Here is a 24308-nt window from a genome sequence, read left to right as displayed (position 1 = left end):
ACTTTGATGTGCCATCGGTTCAAAGAGCCTTTCCCTAGTTTCTCTGAATTCTTTATATTTTCAGTTTATTATGGCACAATAATATTCCATTTCATTCTTACACCACAATTTTTTTTATCCATTCCTCCATTGATGGGCGTCTCATTTTTGTTCCAGTCTTTGCTACTAGAAAAAAAAATACTGATGTGTGTGTGTATGTTTGTATAATACATATGAGACCTTCCTATTCTCTTTAAACTCCTTGGAGATATATGCCTAGTAGTGGTGTTGCTGGATCAGAGAATATGCCCATGTTAGCGACTTTTTAGTATAATTCTAAATGGTTTTCCAGAATTGTTGAACCACCACCCAGCTGCACCAACAGTATTTATCTTCACCCAGCTCTTCTAACATTTATCATTTTCATCTTCTGTCATCTTTCCCCATCTGGTGGGTGTGAGATGAAAACTCTACCTTTAAAATTGTTTTATTTTTTATTATTAATGATTTGAAGCTTTCTTTCATATAGTCATTGATAGTTTACATTTCTTTATGAGAAAAAAAATACATGTTCATTACCTCTGACCACTTATCTTTCTAGTGGAGAATAACTTTTCTTCTTATAAATGCTTTGGTTTTTTGTACAAAGTTGTCAAACAGTTTACTTTCTGACATCTGCTGTCCATTAATTTGAGGGGAAGGGGGAAGGAAGTAAATGTTGAATACTTTAGGCCCAGTCAAATCCAAGCATTTTACGTGAAGTTGTTATGCTGTCTTCAACTCTGCCCTCTGGAATACTGCACTGAACGCATTTTGAAAAATGCTGATTTTTGGAGCAGCAGAACAGCTTGATAACACATCAAAGAGAGACCTGGTCTGTGATAAGCATATTTTCTCTCAGCATGGGCATTAAATCTCCCAGGGTGCTTTTACTAAGTCTAACAGTATTCTCAGTGTCCTTGGTCATAAGTCACCCTACCATCACTGCCTTCTTCCTAATGGTCTAGCATGGAGGTAGCTTTTGAAGTGCTTTGGGAAGGAGGTGGCTAAGGTTTTATTATTCTCAGGATGAGGAAAAGATAGAGTCCTATTGACCGTACATAAAAATAGAAACACCCCCCCAAACATTAAATCATCATTGTCACTTAAATAGCTTCAGTTATCAATTATCCCAGATGCCAAATACCCAGATAGCTCTTGGTTATCCATACTAATGAGGGGAAAGGAGTATGTGAAAAATTCAGTCATTATTTTTGTTTGGGTCTTGAATGTTTCCTATAACTTGCTTTCACCAGTGCAGCAATTTTCCTTCCTAGCTATATTTTATTTCGGCTAATAAGATCATACAAGAAGAAAAACTGACATAAGAAAGCCCAGTTTACAGAGGAGAGAAATTAAGGGAGATGATTTGCATGACTAAACGATTCTACTTCACAAAAGATTCACTGGAAGAGCCCTTTCCAATAATATCTCTTCTAGAGATGTTAACTGTTGGTTTGCAGACTGACCTTTCTTAACAAGAGAGACAGAGGGCTGGAATAATTTAGACTGATGGTTAACTGGAAAAGAATATCCCCAATAATGATGCAACATTTGATACCTCCATGTAAATCAGTGAGAAAATATGAATATATTTACAAAAATTCAGTATGCATTTAATTTTTAGGGACATAGTCACTATATAAAGTGAGGTACAATTTTACAGTCAGCACCTAATTATAATAACATGATATAATAATAAAGGAGAGCTGGAGATTAGGCAAACCAATAATCCTTTCTTTGGTCTTACAGTGCAGTATGTGTGAAGTGATTTGGTTATGTGTATATTTGGAGCAGTTTTACTTTCCTATTAGTCAGTAAGTGTTTATTAAACAAATATTATGTGCCAGGCACTGTGCTAAGGCTTGGAGATACAAAGCAAAAGACAGTCCTTGCTCCCAAGGAGCTCAAAGTCTAATGTGGGAGGTAGCCTGTAAATAACTCTATACAAACAAGATTTATTTAGGACAAATCGGAAATAATTAGCAGAGAGAGAATGCACTAGCATTAAGGGGGAATCAGTGAGGGCTCCTTATAGTAGGTGGGTTTTTACCTGGGACTTGAAGAAAACCAGGAAAGCCAAGAGGCAGAGACAGAGAATTCCAGATCTGGAGGACAATCAGCGAAAATACTCACAGCTGGGAGATAGAGCTTCTCATTCAAGGAACAATGAGGAGGTCAGTCTCACTGGGTCACAGTGGACATGGAGGGAAGTAAAGTATAAGAAGACCAGAAAGGTAAGAGGGGGCCAGGTAGTAAAGGGCTTTGAAAACCATATTTTGTTTTGTCTTGGCAAACAAAAATAATTTGTTGCCCTTAAAAATAGAAGAGAAAAAAAAAAGAAAAAAGAAGAAAAGAAAAAAAATAGAAGAGAAGCAATGTGGTATAGTGGGAAAAGAGCCAGCCTTGGAGTCCTGAAGACGTGAGTTCAGGTCCTGTTTTCCGACACATTCTACCAGTTTCCCAATGGCTGCTGATCTGTAGAGAAAGTTTCCTCACCAGTATTTTCCCGTATCAATGAAGTCACAAGCTCATACTAACTTATGGGAGGAGGAGTTAACTTCTCAGCATCCAAGGGGAGACCAACCTTGGATGAATAGTTGGTCATGGGTAATTTACAAAGTGAGTAATTGAGAGCTTATTGTAATTCAGATTTCCATTCATTAGACTCCCAGAGGGAAATGAAAGTTGGCTTAGAGTGTGTTGGTGTCGACTTGTTTTGTTATTCAATCGTTTTTCAGTCATGTCTGATTCTTCAGAGTCTTCATGACCCCATTTGGGGTTTTCTTGGCAGAGATACTGAAGTGGTTTGCCATTTCCTTTTCCAGCTCATTTTACAGATGAGGAAACTGAGGCAAAAAAGGTTAAATGACTTGCCCAGGGTGACACAGCTAGTAAGTGTCTGAGGCCAGTTTTTGAATTCAAGAAGATGAATCGTCCCAACTCCAGGCCTGGCACTTTATTTGCTGTGCCACCTGTGTCCCCCTGGTGTCAACAAGGGAGGAGAAAAAAGAAAGAGTAAAAAAGAGAGCCAGCCAAATGGCGAATAATCAAGATGTCTTTCAACAAATAGTTACTGAACAACAGTTATTGATTGTGTACTATAAGGGACACAGTCGGGGAGAGAAGAAAAAAAATCTTACAGTGTTGTCTGGGAGACAAGATTTAGCACAAGAAAGAAAACTGTAAAAGACAGTTTATCATTAAATTGCCAGTCATGGAGGGAGTCTAGGATATGTTCTCTGTGAGCCCATAATTGAGAGCTGCCTGGGTAGTTTCAGGGTTCCTTCAATTGCATGATTCTCCTCTAGAGATGAGGGTGCAACACACTTGGGGATGTGATTACCTCTGTCATTGTCAAGCAGTCGGTCTGAGCCCACAGACCCACTAAATAAAATGGAATTCACTTTGTTGCACACATGCTAACAAAGAGGAAATGAAGTAACACAGGATGAAAACAAATTCTGCTAAGTAGCTAAACACATCACCTGTTGCAGTCCCTTTAGTGAATCTGACTTTTATTCTTTAAGTATTTCATGCTATATCTGTGCATTCTTGTTATTTTCCATGTACTGAGAGTGGGACTTAAGAAGTCAGAGTAACACAGCCATAGTCTTTCTACCTGTTTCCCAGGTAACTGGCAAAAAGCCTCTGAGCCAGGTTATAGTCAGTGGAAGGGAATAAGCAAATATCTCTGCAGAGCGTTGTCTCAATACATTATAGTTGTTGGTGTTACAAAAAGAGCTGATGGAAATAGTAGATGACGGGATGCCAGTGTGACTGTGATCACATCTTAGGTGAACTTGTATGAGGCAAGAGTTTGTCCCAGACATAACTTCCACTTTTCTTGCTCGTATTCCTGCCTTTCTGTCTTAATCCAAAGCATCTTCCATCCATTATGTGGAATACTAACTAGGAAGCTACGCAATGCTATCATACCCTGTGCCCTCCTTTTTTTTTTTTTTTTTTTTTTTGGCAAAGCTCTTCGTAGCATTTATGGAGTTTTTCATTCAAGGTTCTTTCCTAACAAGTCTCATAAATCTTATGTGACTTCATCTTGCTTTCATCTAGTCTGCAGGTTAAAAAATAAGAATATCAGCTCGTATTTATATGGCACCTTAAGGTTTGCAAAGTGCTTCGCATGGCTTGTTTGATCTAGTGGAAAATAATGGAATAACACTAGACCGAGAGCTGGCAGACTTGGGTTCTAGGACAAGGTGTACAACTGGGCAAATCAGTCTGGGCAGACAGGAAGAGAACCAGGAGAAAGCATTGTCACAGAAACTGAAAAGGTATCCACAAAGAGAAGATGGTGGCAGATGTCACAGAAAGGCAATGGAAGATAAAAGATGTAAAAAAAAAAGGCATTAAATTCAGCAATTAGGAGAACAGGGGTGACCTAGGAGATAGCAGTTTCAGTAGAGTGGTGGGAATGGAAGCCAGATTGTACAGGGTTCAAGGATTAAGTCTTGAAGAAATGGGGCAGCAAGTGCAAACCACTCTTTCTGGAAGTTTGTCAGTGAAAGGGGTGAGGATGTGAGTTTGAAGAGGTACCAGGGTAGAGTGAATACTTGGGCTTTTAAAAAGAATTTTTTTCCCCTTAGAATAGAAAGGGCTCACTGAGATTGACCAAAAGGAAACAACCATTAGAGAGATCATGAAAATAAGAGTAAATGACCATTTAGATATCATGAATTTGTCATTGATCCAATCAGTAGGATTTCATGAATGAGAGGGGCCAAAGGTACCAGAAATTTGATTCAATTTAGCAAGCGTTCATGAAGCACCTACTATGTGCCTCATTCTGTGCTGGCTTTTGAGAATATAGAGATCAGCCATTGCCCTCAAGAAGCTTACGTTTTCCTGGAGGAAGACACATGAACAGATAAGTGAGTACAAAATATAAACAAATACGAAAGAATCTATTTTCTTGAAGGGAGTGCTAATAGCTGGGGGTGGGGTAGGGCAGAAAGGTGGCATGTAGGAGGTGGCCCTCGGCCTTGAGGGAGCAGAGAATTCTAAGATGCTGAGGTGAGACATTAGCTGGCGCTCCCACTCTGAGTCTGAGGGGCTCTGATCTGCTTCGCCTCTAACCCCTCAGTGCCACTTTTTTATTCTCTTTCTTATCTCACTTCCTTTTTTATTCTTTGGGGGGAAAAGCTAACCTGTGCCCTCCCTTTTTAAATGTTAACAACCAAAAGCAGCAGGTTAATGCTTTATAGTTTCAACCTACCTTAATAAGCCACAATAAGGGAATAGAGATTCACCTGTTTCACCTGGGTGGCATTGTATGCATGAAACAAGTGGCCCCTGGTTGTGAGTTTCTGTCTGAAACCTAGTGTCACGGACTCAATTAACTGGATTTGCCTCTGGTAACAGACAATGCAATCCATCAGAAAGTGTGTCCAGCCTACTAAGAAAAACAGGGCTAAGCTTTCTAGTCTCCTCAGGCTGCTGCCATGTTATAAGGGTCATTTTTGCTTTGTCTTCCCTTTGCTAAAACTGAAGACCTTGAAAATGTTTTCACTTCTTTTCATCTGGCCTTGAAAGCTTCTAGGTTGGCTACTTTAAGATGAAAAATGGAAGGGCTGCCAGCAGTTCTCCAGGCGCCCCTTGCCTTGTTCTGTACTGTCATTGAAGAGTTGATGATGATGGCATGGACTAGAGTGAGGCTTTCTTGAGTATGGTGCAGAAACTTTGGGAGGCTCCTGGTAGCTCCCGTGGTCCTGAGGACCATACTAGTGATGTAAGGGGAACTATCCTTTCATGATGCTCTTAAATTTTAAAAAATAAGGGGTGTAGGCAGCAAAAAGCAGTGAACTACATTGTAATTTCAAACCATTTTGAGTCGCATCCCTAATTCCTTTTTTAAAAAATTAATTTGCACTGCTGTCTTTTGTTTTTACATCTCCTTCATTTCCCAGTATATCCTTCTTTTGCCCCCCTTCAGAAAGAGCCACCCTTTATAATAAGGAATAAAAGAGAGAGATAAACAAAAACAAAATAGTTGAGCAGTGCTCAGACATTAAACAGTGTGCAGCATTCCATACGCATAGCCCTCCTGCTATGCAAAGATGGCAGAGAGACACCGCTCTTCTTGGGGGCAGAGCTTTGCATTGGTATTTTACAGCTCATAGTTTCAACTGTTTTCTTGTTATTGTTCCATCCATTTACATGTGTCTTCTAATATTTCATTATACTACAGTACCACAACTTATTTAATCATTTCTCTCCTCTTGAACTTTTAAGTTACTTCCAATTTCTTTGCAATTGTGTCAAACACTGCTATGAAAATTATGTGTGTGTGATGGCAATGTGCATGAAAAAAGCCACACCTGCTGCCAAACAACAACAACCACTTCTTAAGTGCAAACTGAATAACAAATTTTCCAGCTACCATTTGGGGTTTAAAATTCTCTGTGGCTTAACCTCCAAACTGAGCTGGTGGAGTACTAAATTCCTTTCCCCACCTTTTTAAAAGAGACAGAAAATTGAAATGGAATAGATGGGACCAAAGAAGGGAAAACAGGCCCTTGGTTTTAAAACCAGATAGGCATTGCTCCTTGATACGGTCTCAGATGGTTTAGGCTGAAGGATTTCATCAGTTTGAGTATTATAATCTTAGGGAAACACACGGCCAGCTGTCTGTCAGTGCAGCCTGCACATGGAGTTTATAAATAGATGTAAAAATAAAATGTTAAAGTATAGTAAGATCTGGACATCTTCCTAGTATTAGCCTAGCATTAACATGCCTAACAAGTACCTCAAAACATGCACTGGGCATTAGAAATGCTAAAAAAAAAATGTTGCAGTATAATCTACAGGAGTTATCCAACTCTTTGTTTTTAGAAAAAACTTAGAGTCATCCATTATTATTATTATATTATCACAGTAAGACTGTAGTGAGAATTTTATGGACACCATGGACTGGCTTTATTGTATGACCAATTGCAAATATTTATTAAATATTAAATACAATTCTCAAGCACTGAACTAACTCGTGTGGTCCATTTAGGGATTGTTGAACATACTCAGAGCAAGAAATAGTTTCAAGGGGGAAAAAAACTTGGTCAGATAGCACTATTTTTCTTTTTTAAAATTAGTATCATTTGTTTTTCTATCATTTTCATTTCCCAGTGTGTCTACCCTTCCCAACCTAGAGACATTGCTTATAACAAAATATCTTTTAAAAAATTAAAGAGAAAAAAAAAGCAGTTCAAGAAATCAACACGTATCAAAGGAGTCCAACAATATGCAGTGTTCCACACCCACAGTTTTGTTCTTGTTGTTCAATCATTTTTCAGGCTTACATGATTCTTTGTGACCCCATTTTGGGTTTTCTTGGTAAAGATACTGGAATGGTTTGCCATTTCCTTCTCTAGCTTGTTTTATAGATGAGGAAACTAAGGCAAACAGGGTTAAGTGACTTGCCCAGGGTCACACAACTAGTAAGTGTCTGAGGCTAGATTTGAACTCAGGAAGATGAGTCTTCCTGACTCCAGGCTGGGCACTCTATCCACTGTGCCACCTAATACCCACAGTTACACAGAATAAAGAGGGGAAGGAGGTACGTTCTCATATCTCTTCTTCAGGGCCGAAGTTGGTCATTATAATTACATAGTACTCAGTTTTGTTTATTTTGTCATTGTTCCTTTACATTCTTGTAGTCATTGTATATATTGTTTTTCTGGTTCTTCTTCTCTTTGCATCAGTTCATATAAATCCTCCCATGCTTCTCTTCTGCATGGCCCTTGCAGCTGAGATATTACATTCATTATGTTATGTTTGCAGTATGACTAGTGTTTCTGGAGCCATGCAGCACTGTAGATGCTTTCGCCACACTTATGTCAACTTGTCCATTAAGTCAGTCAGTCATCTAGTATCTATTAACTTGTCCATGAAGTCAATCAATTTATGTTAACTTGGCTAGTCAATCATTCAGTATATATTAAATACCTCCTATAATACTAGGCAACGAAGATAGAAAGACAAAAATAAAACTATCCCTTCTCTCAAGTAGCTTACATTCTATGGAAGAAATAACATATACATAGAATTATGTACACAATAAATATGAGGTAATTCTGAGGTAGGGGCAATAATAGCATTTCTCCTGAGATAGTTCTGCCTCTTCCAGCACATAATAGCACACTGTTCTGATGACTTGTCACTGTATGTTGCCATGCTAGTGTCTGATTTCTGGGTATATCTGTTCTTTGCTGTTTCTCTAATGAAACTAATGTCCTTCTCTTGCCTTCCTATCAGCTTCCTTGCCTCTAGGAAAGACAGTCATGTCCTTTCTTTTATTACTATTGCTTAGTGGTAGTAGTAGTGATGGTGGTGGTGGTAGTAGTAGTGGTGGTGGTAGTAGTAGTAGTAGTTGTTGTTGTAATAGCATTTCTGTAATATTTTAACATTTTCAAAGTATTTTGCAAATAGTTTCTTATCCTCACAATAGTCTTGGAAGGTGGGTGCTGTTATTATCCATGTTTTAAAGGAAAATTAGGCAAACAGAGGTTCTGTGATTTGCCCAGGGTCAGACAAGTAGTAATGCCTCTGAATTCAGATTTAAATTCAGGTCTCCCTGACCCCAGGTCTAGTGTTCTATCGCATATAACCTAGCTATCTAGACTTTAACACAGAAAGTATGTGTCCTTAGAAGCTATAGAAACACTATCTTCCAGCAGGATGTGTGATGGATCAGCTCCTCAAGTGATTTGTCTCAGACTGAAATTGTAATTGCTAACACTTCAGTAGTAACAAGAAGGGGGTTCCCGACTTCTCTAGATCTCTAGTTATAAGTTCCCCCCCGCAAGGCAAAGCCACATCAGGTCCCTTGTTCCAAAGGAGTCATTGAGAGTGAACAGAGCATTGAAAAATGCTGAGACTTTCAAGACCATGGGCACCTCCCTTGAAATTAAAACTTTCAACATGAGGCAGTAGCATCAATGGCTGCATATTCTCTCCATCTTTGGAAACCAAATGTAACACCATGGACTTCAAGCTTCCAACATCAATATTGTCTATAAAAGGAAAAGCAAAACCAAGTTAGACTTGGAGAATTGCCAGGGAAGCTATTTACTGAGATGATCCCAGCCAGCCCTTCCTATGTTGCATGTTTCATCTTTTTTGTTAATTGGGTATCTCCTGAGTGATTGGATGGATACAAAACCCAAGGAGTTGCAGTGAGGATGATTTTTGGAATTTTCCACATGCAGAGTGACTTCAGACAGCAGCATGCAGAATATACTTGTGACCTCACCAGATCATCCATTTAGAGTTAAAAGGGACCTTAGAAACCATCAAGTCAAACCCCTGTCTGTTACAGATGAGGAGACTGAGGCACAAGGAGTTTAAATGCCCATGGTCCCATGGTTAGTAAGTGACTGGGGAGGCATTTGAATCCAGGTCTTCCTGGCTCCAAGGTCTGTGCTCTGTCCACTGTGCCTTGCTGCCATGCTGAATTATTGTAGTCTACCTAAACCAAACATTTTGTCTGTCCTATCTATCTGTATTTTTAGTCTGTCTTTGTGTGTGTCTACTAATGCATATCTAAGATAAAATCTAGCCTAGTAGATAGACAACCAGCCTTGGAGTAAGGAAGACCTAGGTTCATTCACTCCTTCTGAGAATAATGTCTGCATGACCCTGGGCAAGTCAATTCTCAGTGTCCCTAGGCAACTCTGTAAGATGATAAGGTTACAGAACAGTGGCTGGTCTACCTGGGTAAAGGGAATTTTCTTATTGCAAGTTTCTTAAATCACAGATCTAGCTATATACACACACATGTGAATATATATACACATAGTATGTATTGTGTATAATACATATATACAATATATAGGTATACAGCATATGTTGTATATATCTGTAATATATACATATGTGTATATATACACAAACCCATACACACAACACACAGATACATATACATATGTGTGTATATGTATGTATGTATGTGTATGTACACAAACACATACAATGCAGAGATGTCGTTTTATTCTGTTGGTGATTGGTGATTCCCTACACAAAGACATACTTTAACCCCTCCATGACCTAATAAATTATCTTTGAGATTTATTATGGTTGAAAAATTGTCCCATGGTCAATTGGATAATGAGCCCCTTGGAATTCAGATTTCTTGGCTCTTGAGCAGTAAACACATTCGTCCTCCCTGGGCCTGTACTTGAAGCCTTTCCATTTTGGTAAAGCTGATAGAATATACATTCTCCTAATAGTCTTGGAGATTCCAAAGCCACTTTCATCCAAGAATGAAGCATTGGATTAGAACTTGAGTAATCGACATAGCATGTGTGTATGTAATTATCTGTTTTTCACTTCTAAAAATTTTACTTTTCACAATAAATTCACTAGATGCAAAGATTACTTTGCTTTTATTCATAATAATGATAAATACAAAATTACTTTGTTAAACTACATAAAATAGCAGCCACCATAATAATAAAAACACCAATAATTAGCATTGATAGAGCACTTTACAATACAATACAACATATAGATTAGGCATCTGGTGAGTACTTTGAGACAGCTGTCCGTGCTGAGTCAGGATTGATGATCTTCTCTGGGAAGCATTACCCATCTCCACTGGCGTTAAGCATGGTCTGTATCCTTAGGCCAGTGTTATTCTTCCTTCTTGATTTCACAAGCAGAAGCTGAAAAGTATTCTTGAGGAATAAAAATTTCCATGCTTATAATATTTCAATTGAAGCAATTTGTAAGAATTAGCATACCATGATGTCTACATGCAAGAGAATGTCAGTTTTTTTAATAATAATTCACATTTATATGGTGTTTCATGTTTTGCAAAGTGTTCTATATATATATATATATATATATATTATTTCATTTGATGCTCATGATAGCTCTATGATGAAAGTAATATTATTATCCCCCATTTTGTAGGTGAGCAAACTGAGGTTGAGAGTGGTAAGGAACCTAAGCCGGGATCACACAGCTGGCTAGGAGAATCTGAGGTGGGATTCAAACCCAGACCTTCCTAATGTTATAGGGAGACAATAAATCAGAAAAGAAAAGACAGTAGCAGGTCATGTATTCATTTATCCTAGACAATCCAGAAGGCAGACAAACTGGACACAATTATGGCATCCACTAAAATGGACACATACATTTGTTGTTCAGTTGTTTTAGTTCTGTCCAACACTTTGTGACCCCATTTGAGGGGTCACATTTGTTGTTGGCAAAGATACTGGAGTGGTTTGGCATTTCCTTCTCCAGCTTATTTTACAGATGTTGAAACTGAGGCAAACAGGGTTAAGGGACTTGCCCAGTAGCTAGTAAGTGTCTGAGGCCAGATTTGAACTCAGGAACCTGAGTCTTCCTGACTTCAGGCCTAGGACTCAATCCACTGTGCCACAGAGGGTGGAGAGCAGAAGGGAAAAATTAGAGGCAAGGGAGACCAATTAGCAGGCAATTGCAATATTCCAGGAAGAATTGATGAGAGCATGGACTAGGGTGGCAGCCATGTAAGTGGAGATAAAGGGTGAATTATGAGGGTTGATATGAACATAGAATCCACAAGGCTTGAAGATTAGTAGTGAAGGGAGAGGCAAAGATGCCTCTGCAGTTGTGAACCTAGATAACAAGAAGGAAGGTAATTACCCTTTACACAAACAGAAGAGTTACAAAGAAGATATTTGGAGACAAAGATGATGAGTTCTATTTTGTACATCTCTAGTGTAAAACATTTGTTTATAGGACGTCTCAGTGGAGATGTTTGATAGACAGTTGGTAATGTGGCCCTAGGCCTAATTTGGGGGTCTCATCTGATGAGAGCTGAATATTTGAATTTGGGAGTCATCTGCCTAGAGATATTAATTGAACCCATAGAAACTGATGAGCTCACAAGAAGAAAGAATATAGAAAGAGAAGACAGTCCAAGGTAGAACTCCACCTATGAAAAGCATGGATAATGATCCAGCAAAGGAAACTGGGAAGTGGCCAAACAAGGAGAAAGATCCATGAGCTGACATACTATGGAGAGAGGTCAGGAAGGAAAAGGACTGAGATTTAAAAAAAAAAATTGGATTTAGCAATAAAGAGATTATTGGTGACCTTGGAGAGCCATTTCTGTTTGGCATTTAAAGTGCTCCACAGCCTGGCCCCTTCTAGCCTTTTACACTTCACTCTCCTGCCCGTATTCTGTGATCCAGTCATAGTAGCCTGCCTGCTGCTCCTGGCACACAACAGTCCATTTCCCTTCTCCTTGCATTTGCATGACTCCTCGTCATGCCTTTTATTCTCTCTCACCTCTATCTCTTCCAATCCCAGGCTTCCTGCAAGACAGCCCAGTTGCCCCCTTCTGCTGGACTTTCCCAGTTCCTCCCAGATGTTAGAGCTTTCTGCTCTAAAGTCACCTTCTTGAATGCATCCTGTGTGTGTCTGTATAGTGTCCCCCTTAAAATATAAGCTCCTTGAGATCAGCAACTGTTTTTATCTTTCATTGTATTTCTAGCACTTAGCAAATCGTATGTGCTTAATGAATGCTGATTGATTGAGATTGAGGTCTGATTGCAAATGACTGGGAAGTGAGAGGAAGATGAGAAGCTGAAGACGATGAGTATAGATGGGCTTTCTAGACTTGTGGTTGTGAAAGGGAAGAGACATAGGAATGTGAGTGTATATGTGTGGGTAAAAACACACACATATAATTAAGGAGGTGATAGGGTCAAGTGAAGGGGCTTTTTTGTTTTTTGTTTTTTTTTTTTTTTTTTAGGGTAGAGGAGCACTGGGCTTATTTGTAGGCATCAGAGGAAAGTTTGTGGATAAAGAAAGATTGAAGATGAAAGAGAAAGTGATGATCAAAGGTGCACGCTTCTGGAGGAGATGGGAATCAAGGGTACAAGTAGAGGGGTAGGCTCTGGCAAGGAGAAGGGCTGCCTCTTCCTTAGAAACTGAAACAAAGGAGGAGAGCCTGGGGGAGTGGTAGCTAGGGGAATGCTCAATAGCCACAAGGGAAAACTTTCCAGTTGTAGATTCCCAGAGCTGAATATAAGCTATGACAGCAAAGTGATGAAACTGATTTCCACAAATCCCACGTGGAAATTAATCTCATTACCACTACACCTTCTACTTTCCTTCCAAGTTGAGGCTAAGGGTAGACGGAATCATCTCTGTGGGACCATACTTAGGAAAGAGTGGATCACCAAACCTCTCCCAATGGTGGGAGACCCTTCGGTTCAGCGTAGTGAGTCCCTATGTCAGTTTGGATGATGACTATAATGATGACTGGAGCAGCAAGACTTTGCTAGAGTATATATAGCAGTGCTTGCTGGCATTCAGGCTTAGCATCAAGGAGACAGCCACTGGGGTAGTCAGTTTGGAAGGAGCCCAGTTTTTGGATCACTTCCATCATAGTTGATCCAAACAGAGAACAAAACTTTTAAGACCAAATGACATCTCAGGAGTAGGTTCATGGCATGAGAGGCTTAAGATTTTTCCAACCCGGCTGACCCACACAGCAGGGAATGAAAGTTGTGGGTTGGGTGGAAGAGCTATTCCTACCCCCAATGGGACGTGAAATTGAGCATTAGAATTGTCTGAAGGATGTCTTCGGGGAGTGGGGCTTATGATCTCTTTTTTATTTTTTAAAAATATTTACATACTTTTACATATTTATTTTTAACGTTCATTTTTAAAAATGTTGAGTTCTGAATTTTCTCCCTTACTCCCACCCCTCCTCCATCCATTGAGAAGGCAAGAAATGTCATATCAATTTGTATGAAGGACTTTTAATCAGACTTCCCAAGAGCAGGAGCATGTGTGCACCTGCTTTTATACCTCTTCTGCCACCCTCTTTGCCCAGTGCTGTGTTGTGCTCTCAGTGAACAGCTTCTTGAAGGGCATAATAGAAATAGGCTAGTTTAATGGCTAAAGTGCTGGACTTGGAGTTAGGTAGGTCTGGGTTCAGAGATCTGATTCTTAACACCTACTTGAAGTGCAACTATGAGCTGGGCTAGTTGACATTTAAAATCCTGCTAAGCTCAAATCTGTGACCATATGATTCTAGGATGCCATTTTATTTATCTGATAAATATTGGCAAGGGGTAAAAAATCAAGAAGAAACTAAAGGGACTGTTTACAAATGACATGAAAGGTATAGATTTCAAGGTGCTAAATAAAATCAAGACTGACAGCTTAATCTTAGCTTTTAAAGATAGTACTTGAGTGAATTGGTTCACCTGGGTCTTGATAAAGCCATGTCAAAAGGGACCAATTTTTTTTTGATTTGTTAATTTCTTTAAACATATATTTTGCTAACCCTTGGTGGGCAGAGGTAGTGGTGAATGGTGAATGCTTTTTGTAACTGGATGTGCCATTTAGACTTTCCCATTGTATTGAGATCTCCCTTCAGTATAATTTGGCGCACTTTCCAGTAGTAAATTTCAATAGCCGTAGTCTCTTTATTTAGATTGGAAATCTTGTTAGTAATGAAAAAGGCTTTTTTTCCTGAGGCAGCTAGGTGCAGTGGATGGAGCACTGGGCCTGGACTCAGGAAAATGTGAATTCAGATATGGTCTCAGACATTTACTAGCTGTGTGACCCTGGGCAAGTCACTTAACCTCTGCTTGCCTCAGGATCTGCAACTGTAAAATGGGGACAATAATAGCACTACTTCCCGAGGTTGTTGTGAAGATCAAATTAGATAATACTTATAAAGTGCTGAGCAATGCCTAGCATATAATAAGTACTTAATAAATTCTTCCTTTTTTCTTCCCGTCCTTTCTTTCCCTCCTTCCCTTCTTCATTCTTTGCTTTGTTCTTTTCTTCCAAAACCTTTTTTTCTAATCTCTCACGATTCTTAAATCATCTTACTCTGGCTTTCTCTATCAAGGTAGGTTAGATGACCTCTAAAGTGCCTTCCAAATCCTAAAATTCCATAAGATTAGAACAGAACTCCTGCTACCTCCTAATTTCATTTTCGTCTGCAGGCTCAGGTAGACGTCAGGAAACATATAAATCGGGAAACAAATTCAATTACATTCTCCATAACTGGCTCATCATGAACCATTATTGTCATATAGAAGCAATGTGGTTAATGGAAAGAAGCAACTGATTTTTATTGGAGTCAAATCCATTGAATTTACTGCTTACTATGTGACCTTGGGTGAGTCACATTCCCTCCAGGCCTCAATTAGCTCATCTGTTAGAGAAGGCTTGGACGAGATCATCTCAAAAGTCCTTGTGCTAAACTTCTCTGAACCTGTTGCCTCATCTCTAAAATATTAAATAGAGATAAAGCCCTAGCTAACTCAAGGAGTTCATGGTAAGGAAAATACTACATTATATATATGTGAGTTATTTTTATAGTTACTATTAAGTTCCATTCAATAAACATTTATTGTTTATTAAGTGGGCAAGGTACTGGACCTCAAAGGCTAAGTAAAATAGTCCTTGCCCTCAAGGAGTTTACATTCTGTGGAGTATAACTTAAATTCACTTTAGAATATTTAACTTTTAAAACCACAAATGCATATTCAAGTCACATTGTGCTTTTGAACTAAGAGCTTGTTTTTCTCCATTCACTGAATATAATATTAAAGACTTGACATGAAGCCTGAATATATGAGGTCAGAGGCTACGTTATTAAGTAAAACTAGCTTTCACCCCCTCTATTAAAATGATTATGTTTTAAAAGGCGAGTAGGAAAAGGTTAATCATTGTCACTCTGGTTGCACATTTCAGCATGTGGAGCAGACTAAGCTGTTGCATGTTTAGTCCAATACTGCTGGAGGCATTGCAACTCACATTTTATTGATCTGTTAAAAAGCAAATGAGACACATATTCTCTATAAAGAAAAATCAAATACATTTGACCAATGAGTTATGTATATGCCTCTGTCAAAGGCAAGTTCCTTGGATGAGGTTAATTGCTTTTTATCTCTTGTTAGAAAGGGTGCTGAGACTGGAATTGTCATGCAAGTTGGTGTATCCTCTGCTACCAGTGGCAGTCCACCTGGCATATTGTGTTAGGGGCAAATGACTGTGTCCTCATAATCAGGTGGATAATTAGCATTTGCATTCATTAAGTGGCTCAGTGGAAGTGGTGAGGCTGCTTTCTTGGTGTTTATTTTTTCTTTATTGAGAGAGGGGGAGAGAGGGAGAGACAGACAGACAGACAGACAGACAGACACCACCATTGATTTCATCTGTGTGGGGTACTCCTATTACAGAAACTTTCTCTATTCAAAGCAGATCAATGATTTGTCTGACAGTTATGGTCTTAGAGCATTGTACTATCCCCTTTAAGGTTACCTTCCGTCTTCTCTGTATTATCTTATATGTTTTGATTTATATATGTAGTCTTCTCTTATTAAAATGTAAGCTCCTTGAGGACAGGAACTGTTTTTCCTATTTCTTTGTATCTTCAGCACTTAGCAAAATGTCTAGAAGAGTAGTGTTAAACTCACATAGAACCAAATCACTTCTGGCCACATTTTGACTTAGAAAACTACAAATAAACATTGCCTGAGTTGTGCTATATTTTTATTTATTTTGTTAAACGTTTCCCAATTACATTTTTATCTCATTCTGGCCTGCACTTGGGTATTTTGCAGGGAGTTTAACATTTCTGATCTGGAACGTATTAAGTACCCTAATAAATGCTTGTTTGATTGTCTGAAGGCACTGAGAGGTTGAATGATTTGCCCCTGGACATGCAGCTTGAATGTGTCGAAGTCTGGCCTGGAAATCAGGTCTACCTCTTTCTACCATGTCCAGCTTCCACTCTTGTTTTTCTTAACCTAAATGTTACTAAAGAACTCTGTGTAAATGAATACCATAGATGAAGATATGGATACATTTCTGAATTGCCATCCACTCATATTTTCAGTCACTTTTGTTTTCTCTTGGAAAAAAAAAAGAGGAGTAACTTGGTGACTAGAAAATCATTGTGGGCAAGCTTAGTTTCTGAGAAGCAGAGACCAGGGTCTCTATATATGAACAGGAGAGAAAAAAAAGACTCCTCTCATCCCAAACACATAGACCTGCTGCTGGTAAAATGGAGTATTTTTTTCATGGTTCAGTCTGTACTGCCATGGAGTACTTAACTGGTCAAATTAGGCCTCACAAAAACTAGAGAAAAGTACTTAAGAGAAATTATGGTTTCAGAGGCTTCTCTGCATGCTCAATAGCACTGCCTCTCAGGCAGTACAATTGCCAAATATAAATCAAGAGATTACCAGGCGCTGCAGTGTCCTCAGATGAGTTACCCAGCTTTTGGCACAGCCTCCATCTGTAAAACTCAGATGGTATTACTGAATTTACTTACAGATATGTAGAGGATGTTGATTAACGGGATATTTGAAAAGCCCTTTGGGCTTTTTAGCAGAAAGAAGCTATTTAAATAAATGGCTTGCTATTAGCAATAAAAGAATAAAAATTATGCAAAATAGCAATCAAAACAGCAAATTGGGAGAATAAGAAAAAACTCACCTGCCATCTCAAGTCACTTTTCCTGTTTAAAACTTTCTAACTTAGACATTTGCATAGTGAATATAATAAAGGACTATAAGGAAATGGGAAGAAAGTGCTTTCTTTGGTCATGTGGATTCAAATCCTCTTAGCCTTTCTGTACTTCAATTTCTTCTTTGTTTTATTTTATGAGACACAAAATAATATAACTTTCAAGGGCTCAGGAGAGACAAGAGCTGGGCTAGATCCCAATAGATCTGGGAATCATTTGCATAGAGATATTTTGAATCCATGGGATGAGATCACCAAGTGAGAGATTATAAAAAGAAAAGAGAAGAGGACCCAGAACAGAGTCTTAGGGGATACCTACCATTACTGAGTGAGACATGGATGACAGTGCAGGAGACTGAGAAGAAGCAATCAGATAGATAGGCGGGGAGAGGGAGGGAGGGTGGGGGAGAGAGAGGGGGAGGGAGAGGGAGAGAGAAAGAGAGAGAGGAAAGAAAACCCAGAGAAGAGAAAGTATCAAGAAGTGGTCAACAATGTGAAGGCATGCCGAAACTGTAGAAGGATGAAGAAGGATGAAGGTCAAGAAGAGACCATTAGATTTGAGTTCAATGAAGAGAGTAATGGTAATGTTGAAGAGAGAACTTTCCATTTAATAATGAGATTAAAGAATAGGATACAGAGAGTTGAAAAGAGTGAGAAGAGAGGTAGTAGAGGCAGCAATTGTAGACAGATTTTCAAGAGTTTAGCTCAAATGGGTAGGAGAGATGTGGGATGATAGCTAGTTGGCATGATATAATGAAGATTTTTTTAAGGATGGGGAAAACTTAGTCATGTTTGAAGACAGCATTAAAGTAACCCGTAGATAGGAAGAAATGAGAGTAGAAAAAAGAGAGGAAATGATGGTGGGACAATCTGCTAGAGAAGACAGGTGGGAGAGAATAGGATCAAGAGTAGATGTACAGGGGTTGACCTTGGCAAGTAGAAGGACCACCTCATCATCAATTATGAAAGTAAAGCTAAATACAGTGGAAGGTGACATCAGGAGAGAGTGAAACAAACAAGAAGGGAGAAGGAGGAGCATTGAGCAGCTATTCTAAGTTCTTACTGAGTGAGGCAGTCTTCAGCAGGGAGGGCAGGCTTAGGAGTGCCATTGGGTGATTTAATGAAGAAAAAGATTGCAATAGCTGCTATGGGAAATAGGATGGGGGGGATCAATTAAGGAAGAAGAGAAGAAGTATGACCTTCCTGTAGTGAGGGCTGGGTTGAGATTAGCTCATATAAATTTGTAGTGGAGCCAGTCCAGTTCCATACTTCACGTAGAAATGGCAACAATTAGGATCACTCCTACTTGGCCTCTAAGAGGGTCACTTCTAGCCCTCTTTGTTATGATTTTCGTGCTCATCTCCCTATATGCTTCACTGGACCCAAAGGTTTTCCAGGTCATCTTTAGCTTCCTCACTTCCCCAGGGTCTTGTCATTTGGGTTCTTCATTACACTTGAAGCTTTCTAGCCAAATACTAGGTGACTCTCTGAAGACAAGGTTATGTGGACTAGCTGTCATACACCAGGAGTGGAGGCCTTCCTTGTCTCATCTCATCTGTGCTGGCCATTTTAGCATCATGTTGTATTGGTGTAGAAGTTAGAGAACTGGTTTCAGAGCCAGAAAACTTGGGTTGAAATCCTCCCTTTCACATATACTGTGTGATGCTGGCAAGTCACTTGACCACTCAGTGCTCTAGGAAATTCTCTAAGACTGTAAATTGCTTAGAACACACTGACCTGATGTGATGTAAATTTCCTCATATGGGAATTCCCTATACCATTGAAATTCCCTATCCTTTCAAGTATTATTATTCCCATTAAAACAAATAAGCAAATCCAATCTATTTCTATAGAAAGAAATACGCTTTCTATCCAATCATATTAATTACCACTCTAGAATAATCTACAAAAGATTCAGTAAAGGAAAAATGAGAAAGCAATGGAAGGACACTCGAAAAGGTAATATATTTATTTGCTCAAATTCAGTCACCCCAGTATCCTCAATGATCATTGATTTGGGTACTAACTGATTAGTCTAAGAGAATACATATTGGTGATATGAGATGAAACGGGACTTTGCAGCCATCTGATAAAAAATGTCTATTCTGTGACTCAGGCTGTCAGCCTGAAAACCAAGTCTCAGCCTTGAGGTTTAGGAGACTATAGTTTTTGAATGGGTTGTGTTCCAAGAATTTAGAAGTCATTTGTTTAGGAATTACCATTCATTTTCCCTTAGGAAATTTTTTCTTTCATATTTACTGGTCATGGGTTTTTGTGCCCTGTGTATTACAGGGCTTGTGTGGTTCAGTGGAAAGGTGGTTGGCATGGGGGTCAGAGGACCTGGGTTCCTGATGGTTACTGTGCATGGACTGTACCACTTTGACTTTCTGCTGCCATGCACTGCCACACATGGCCTGATGTCCCACTTGAAAATGAGTCACAGAATAGACATTTTTTTATCAGATGGCTGACACTAGAGTCAGAGGATCTGGGTTCCTGATGATTACTAGGTATTTCTGGAGTGGGCCACAGCCATCTTTCCACTGAACCACACAAGCCCTAATATCTTTCTAACACTCTTCTCCAGCAGTTCATTGATGCTACCCTGATTCCAGCATCATGACATAGCAGAAAGAAAATTGAATTTGGAGTAAGAAGACATAGCTTTGAGTCTCATCTCTGACACTATTTAACTGTGTTACTATTCATTGACTAATCACAACTTCTCTGGACCTCATTTCTCCATCTGTAGAATGGGTATGATAACACTATCCATTTCCTACATAATTTCTAAGTCTTAAAGAACCACTTGAATATGAGATTATTGTGATTATTTGCCCAGGTTCACTTCCGTATAGTTTTTAGGGGACATTCAGCAAATCATGCAGATATATACACAAGCAACAAAATACAAACAAACAAAAAAATCCCTCAGCAACCACCATGGCTTCCATTGAGTTATAAGTAATTATTAGGCTCCTGTGCCCGGCCCACAAAAGCCAATCCAAGCCATACAATCCCTATTGTGCTAAGTAGTATTTCAACAATACCTGACCACCATTTATAAACATCACTTCTATGGAAAGATGCATGCCATGTTTCCACATGATGGTGTTGGAAGGCAGGGGCTGTCTGGGGGTAGGGAGGACACGTAAGGATGCCTGATGCTTACCACTTTGCATCTGTGTAAGAGAGGGACTGCACCACTCTCCATATACAGAGTAGACATTCTCTGTACCTCATGTAAGAGATATCAGTCAATCAACAAACATTTATTAGGCACCTACTATGTACCAGGCACTGTCCTCAACATTGAGGAAACAAGGACAAAAATGAGCCAGGCCTTGCCCTCAAGGAGCTTATTCTATTGGGGAAGACAACATGTACCTACAGAAGTATTTATAGACTACATACAAAAGAAACATCTTGTAGGCTTTGAGAGGGAGAGGTACTTAGCACCTCGGAGAATATTAAAAGTCCTCCCAGGAGAGAGTACTTGGGCTGACTTTTGAAGGAAACTCGAAAGGCCCCTCTCTGGGTTATGTTACAGCCGTTCTTATTAGTGAATTCAGGGACACGTACATACAGGTCTTTGGAGGGGAGGACAAAAATAAATAAAGCAGTGAAGAAAGGCCTTTAGTTTTCCTCCATTGAAAAGGGTGCAGTGAATGACAAAGTGGAATTAAAGCGATCCTAGGTCATTCCCAGTCAGTCCATTAGATGCTGGAAGTGCATTCATCATAACTGCGTATTATTTACATCCTTCCATTTATTCTTTCTTAAGCACATTTGGGCTCAGCCAAATCTCTGTTTGCCGACACTGGCGGTGCAGAGAGATGTCGCAACCTGTACTGCATATTAATTGAAATTTATAGCAGCTATTACTTCTGGTGTTATACAAGCATGGTTAGCTAAAGAACTTTCTACTATTTCACACAGAACAGAGGTGGCCTGACAGGTAAAGAGAGGGATGCAAATGGGCCTCGAGTGAAAGCATTTGCTATAATGAATTCTTGTACAAAGCCAGATTATGGAGGCCAGAGAGACATATTTCCTCTTCTCATTTGTCTTTAAATTGCTGTCTTTGTGAGTTCATCTCTGTTGCATGTCATCTTCAGCCTTGACTGCAGGTAGCTTTGTGTTAGGCCTGCCCTGTTAAATTTTTAAATACAGAAAGCAGAGTGAGGGACATCTAGTTGGGGTAGTGGATAGGATGCGGAGTCTGGAGTCAGGAAGACCTGAGTTCAAATGTGCCATCAGGTACTTATTAGCTGTGTGACCCTGGGCAAGTCACTTAACTTATTTGCCTCAGTCTCCTCATCTATAAAATGAGAATAATAACAGCAGCTACCTTTTCGTGAGGATGAAATGAGATAATAAAGCACTTAGCACTGTGCCTGGCATATAGTAAACGATATATAAGGTTAGCTATTATTATTCTCCTGTCCTAGGAAACTACTGTGATAATTCAGTATGGTGGCTCATGGCTTATGCCTCCCTTCAAGGATGTCAATGACAGAAACAAAATTCCATTATAGACCAAGATACTCAGAACAGCCCTTTTTGTGGCAACAAAGAAATGAAGACAAAAGGGGTTGTTCGTTGTTTGGGGAATTAAAAAACAAACTGTATGAGTGTAATAGGATATTATTAGACAGTGAAAAATGGAAAATATGAATTATTAAGAAAAAAGTGGGAAGATCTGTGTGAAGAGATACCGAAGGGATGGAGAGCTAGAACAATATGCTCCATTGGCATTAGAGGTGGCGCACGAGGAGGACGGAATGTGGAATACCTTTCCAGATTAATTCACTCTAGCAGGCATTTTTGCTTGACTATTTTGCTTTGTTACAAAGGAAGATTCAATTCCAGGAGTTGTATGTATATATTTCCAGAAATAATTTTGATATAAAAAGCTTATTAATAAACATTTTTTAGGTTGATCTATGTTTCTAACACCAATTATTAATTATTTCAGGGAGTCCCTATCAGTGACAGGGACCATTTGCATCCCTCTCTTTGCCTGTCATGCCACCTCTATTCTATGAGAAATAGTAGAAAGTTTTTTAGATAATCATGCTTATAGAACACCAGAATAATAGCTACTAGAAATTCAAATTAATATGCACCACAATTCACAGCATCTCTGCACTGCCGATGTGATGAGGAAACTGGCTTCACGAGTGCCGCTCAGCAGCTCAGCAACCGTTCTATAGCTTAGAGCCTTAGAGAGTTGTCTGTGCCCTAAGAGGTTAAATGACTTACCCAGGGTAACCTATGTCATACGTATCAGAGGCAGGATTTCAATTATGATACATTATTGCATGTAAAGAATATGTTGTTGGGAAGCCCCAAGAGTTTTCTACTGGGTTGTTTTTCCCCTTATTACGTTGTTTATGACTTTGACAACTTTTAAAGTCAGTAACAGAGATGAAGATATTCTAGTTGAATTAATAAATTATTACTTGAAATTTCCTGAAGACAGTTTCTTGTAAGAAAACTTCAAAAAGTCATCAGGTTTTGTTGCTGTACTTTTCTTCAGATTAGGTTTAAAATTAAACAGCAGCAGGTTTAATTAATAGCCCCTTAGTATAAATACATACTATATGGAAACTAAATGGGAACTAATAAATAGTTCCCCTATTTGGCAGATGTCCCAAGATTCTTGACTGGAAGTCAATCCTAAGTTATACTTGGCCCCTTCCGACCTCTTCTCCAACCGTGCTCTGATCCAGTCATCTTGACCTGCTTGAAGTTCCTCACACAGGACGTTCCATCTCCAATCTTTGTGCCTTTTCCCCCTGGCTATCCCCATGTCTGGAATGCTCTGCCCTCTCCCCTCAGCCTTTTGGATTGCTTGCCTTCCTTAAAAATAGCCTGTCTTGGTCTCCCCAGCTCCTAGTGCCTTCCCCTCTCAGGTAATCTTCCATTTACACATAGTGTATATATCTTGTATATGTCTACTTATTTGTACATTTTCTCTCATGTTAGAATGTAAACTCCGTGAGGGCAAGGGCTGTTTTGGCTTTTCTTTGTATCTCCATTACTTAGCACAGTGCCTAGCTCATCCTAAGCACTAAGTAAATGCTTGTTGACTGACGATTCAGATTTTCTATTTCTTGATTATCTCCTGTTCTTCTGTGTTTTAGTATTTGAAGGAAAGATAGGTAGGGGCAGGTGAATGTAACTTTCAAATTTCTGTCTGTAGTCTCTAGAATGTCATCTTATTTTTCCCCACCATGAAATAGGTATAAATAACGATTATGTTTGCAGAGACAAAGTATGAGATTTCAAGGATACATTGGGAAGCATTGGAATCTCTCTCTAATAGTGATGGATTTAAGATGAGCAAGTTTTCCAGACTTGCTTTCATAGGTGAAACTGGTGTTTAAACTTTGGCAGTTTTACTGCCCACCATCTATGTAATCAGGTTCTGTGCAGTAAAGACCTTTCAAGTTAGAATTTTTCCAAAGTTAGCCCAGAGTTAGTCGTTAGATGTTATTATTCCAACCTTCCTCAGTCTGGATAATGTTTTTCATTTATGTTTTCTGCTGCTCTGAATTTGTCTTTACCAAGTAGCATCCTGTGAGCACTGTCAAACAACACTAGTTCTATTAGTTCTGGGTTTCTCTCCCTTCTAACTCCTACATAAAAGGGTTATTTACGTCCTTCTTAAGAGGAAAGTCATGTGAATATTTCTGTTGGCTTGCTTTTGCCTAATTGGTTACTGCATCCTGTAGAGTGTGTGTGTGTGTGTGTGTGTGTGTGTGTGTGTGTGTGTGTGTGTG

The 24308-nt window shown here is 39.2% G+C and overlaps 1 protein-coding gene across 4 annotated transcripts in view; it reads left to right on the top strand.

The window, feature by feature from the left end:
- The window catches only part of DIP2C (disco interacting protein 2 homolog C), a 589927-nt gene that overhangs the window by 442676 nt on the left and 122943 nt on the right, over positions 1–24308 (top strand). The window lies entirely within an intron of this gene.

Source organism: Vombatus ursinus, unplaced genomic scaffold (genome assembly GCF_900497805.2).
Source record: "Vombatus ursinus unplaced genomic scaffold, bare-nosed wombat genome assembly UNPS02014852.1, whole genome shotgun sequence".
Taxonomy (NCBI): Eukaryota; Metazoa; Chordata; class Mammalia; order Diprotodontia; family Vombatidae; genus Vombatus; species Vombatus ursinus.
Note: the sequence above shows the minus strand (reverse complement) of the source record. Positions and strands in the feature narration are given on the sequence as shown.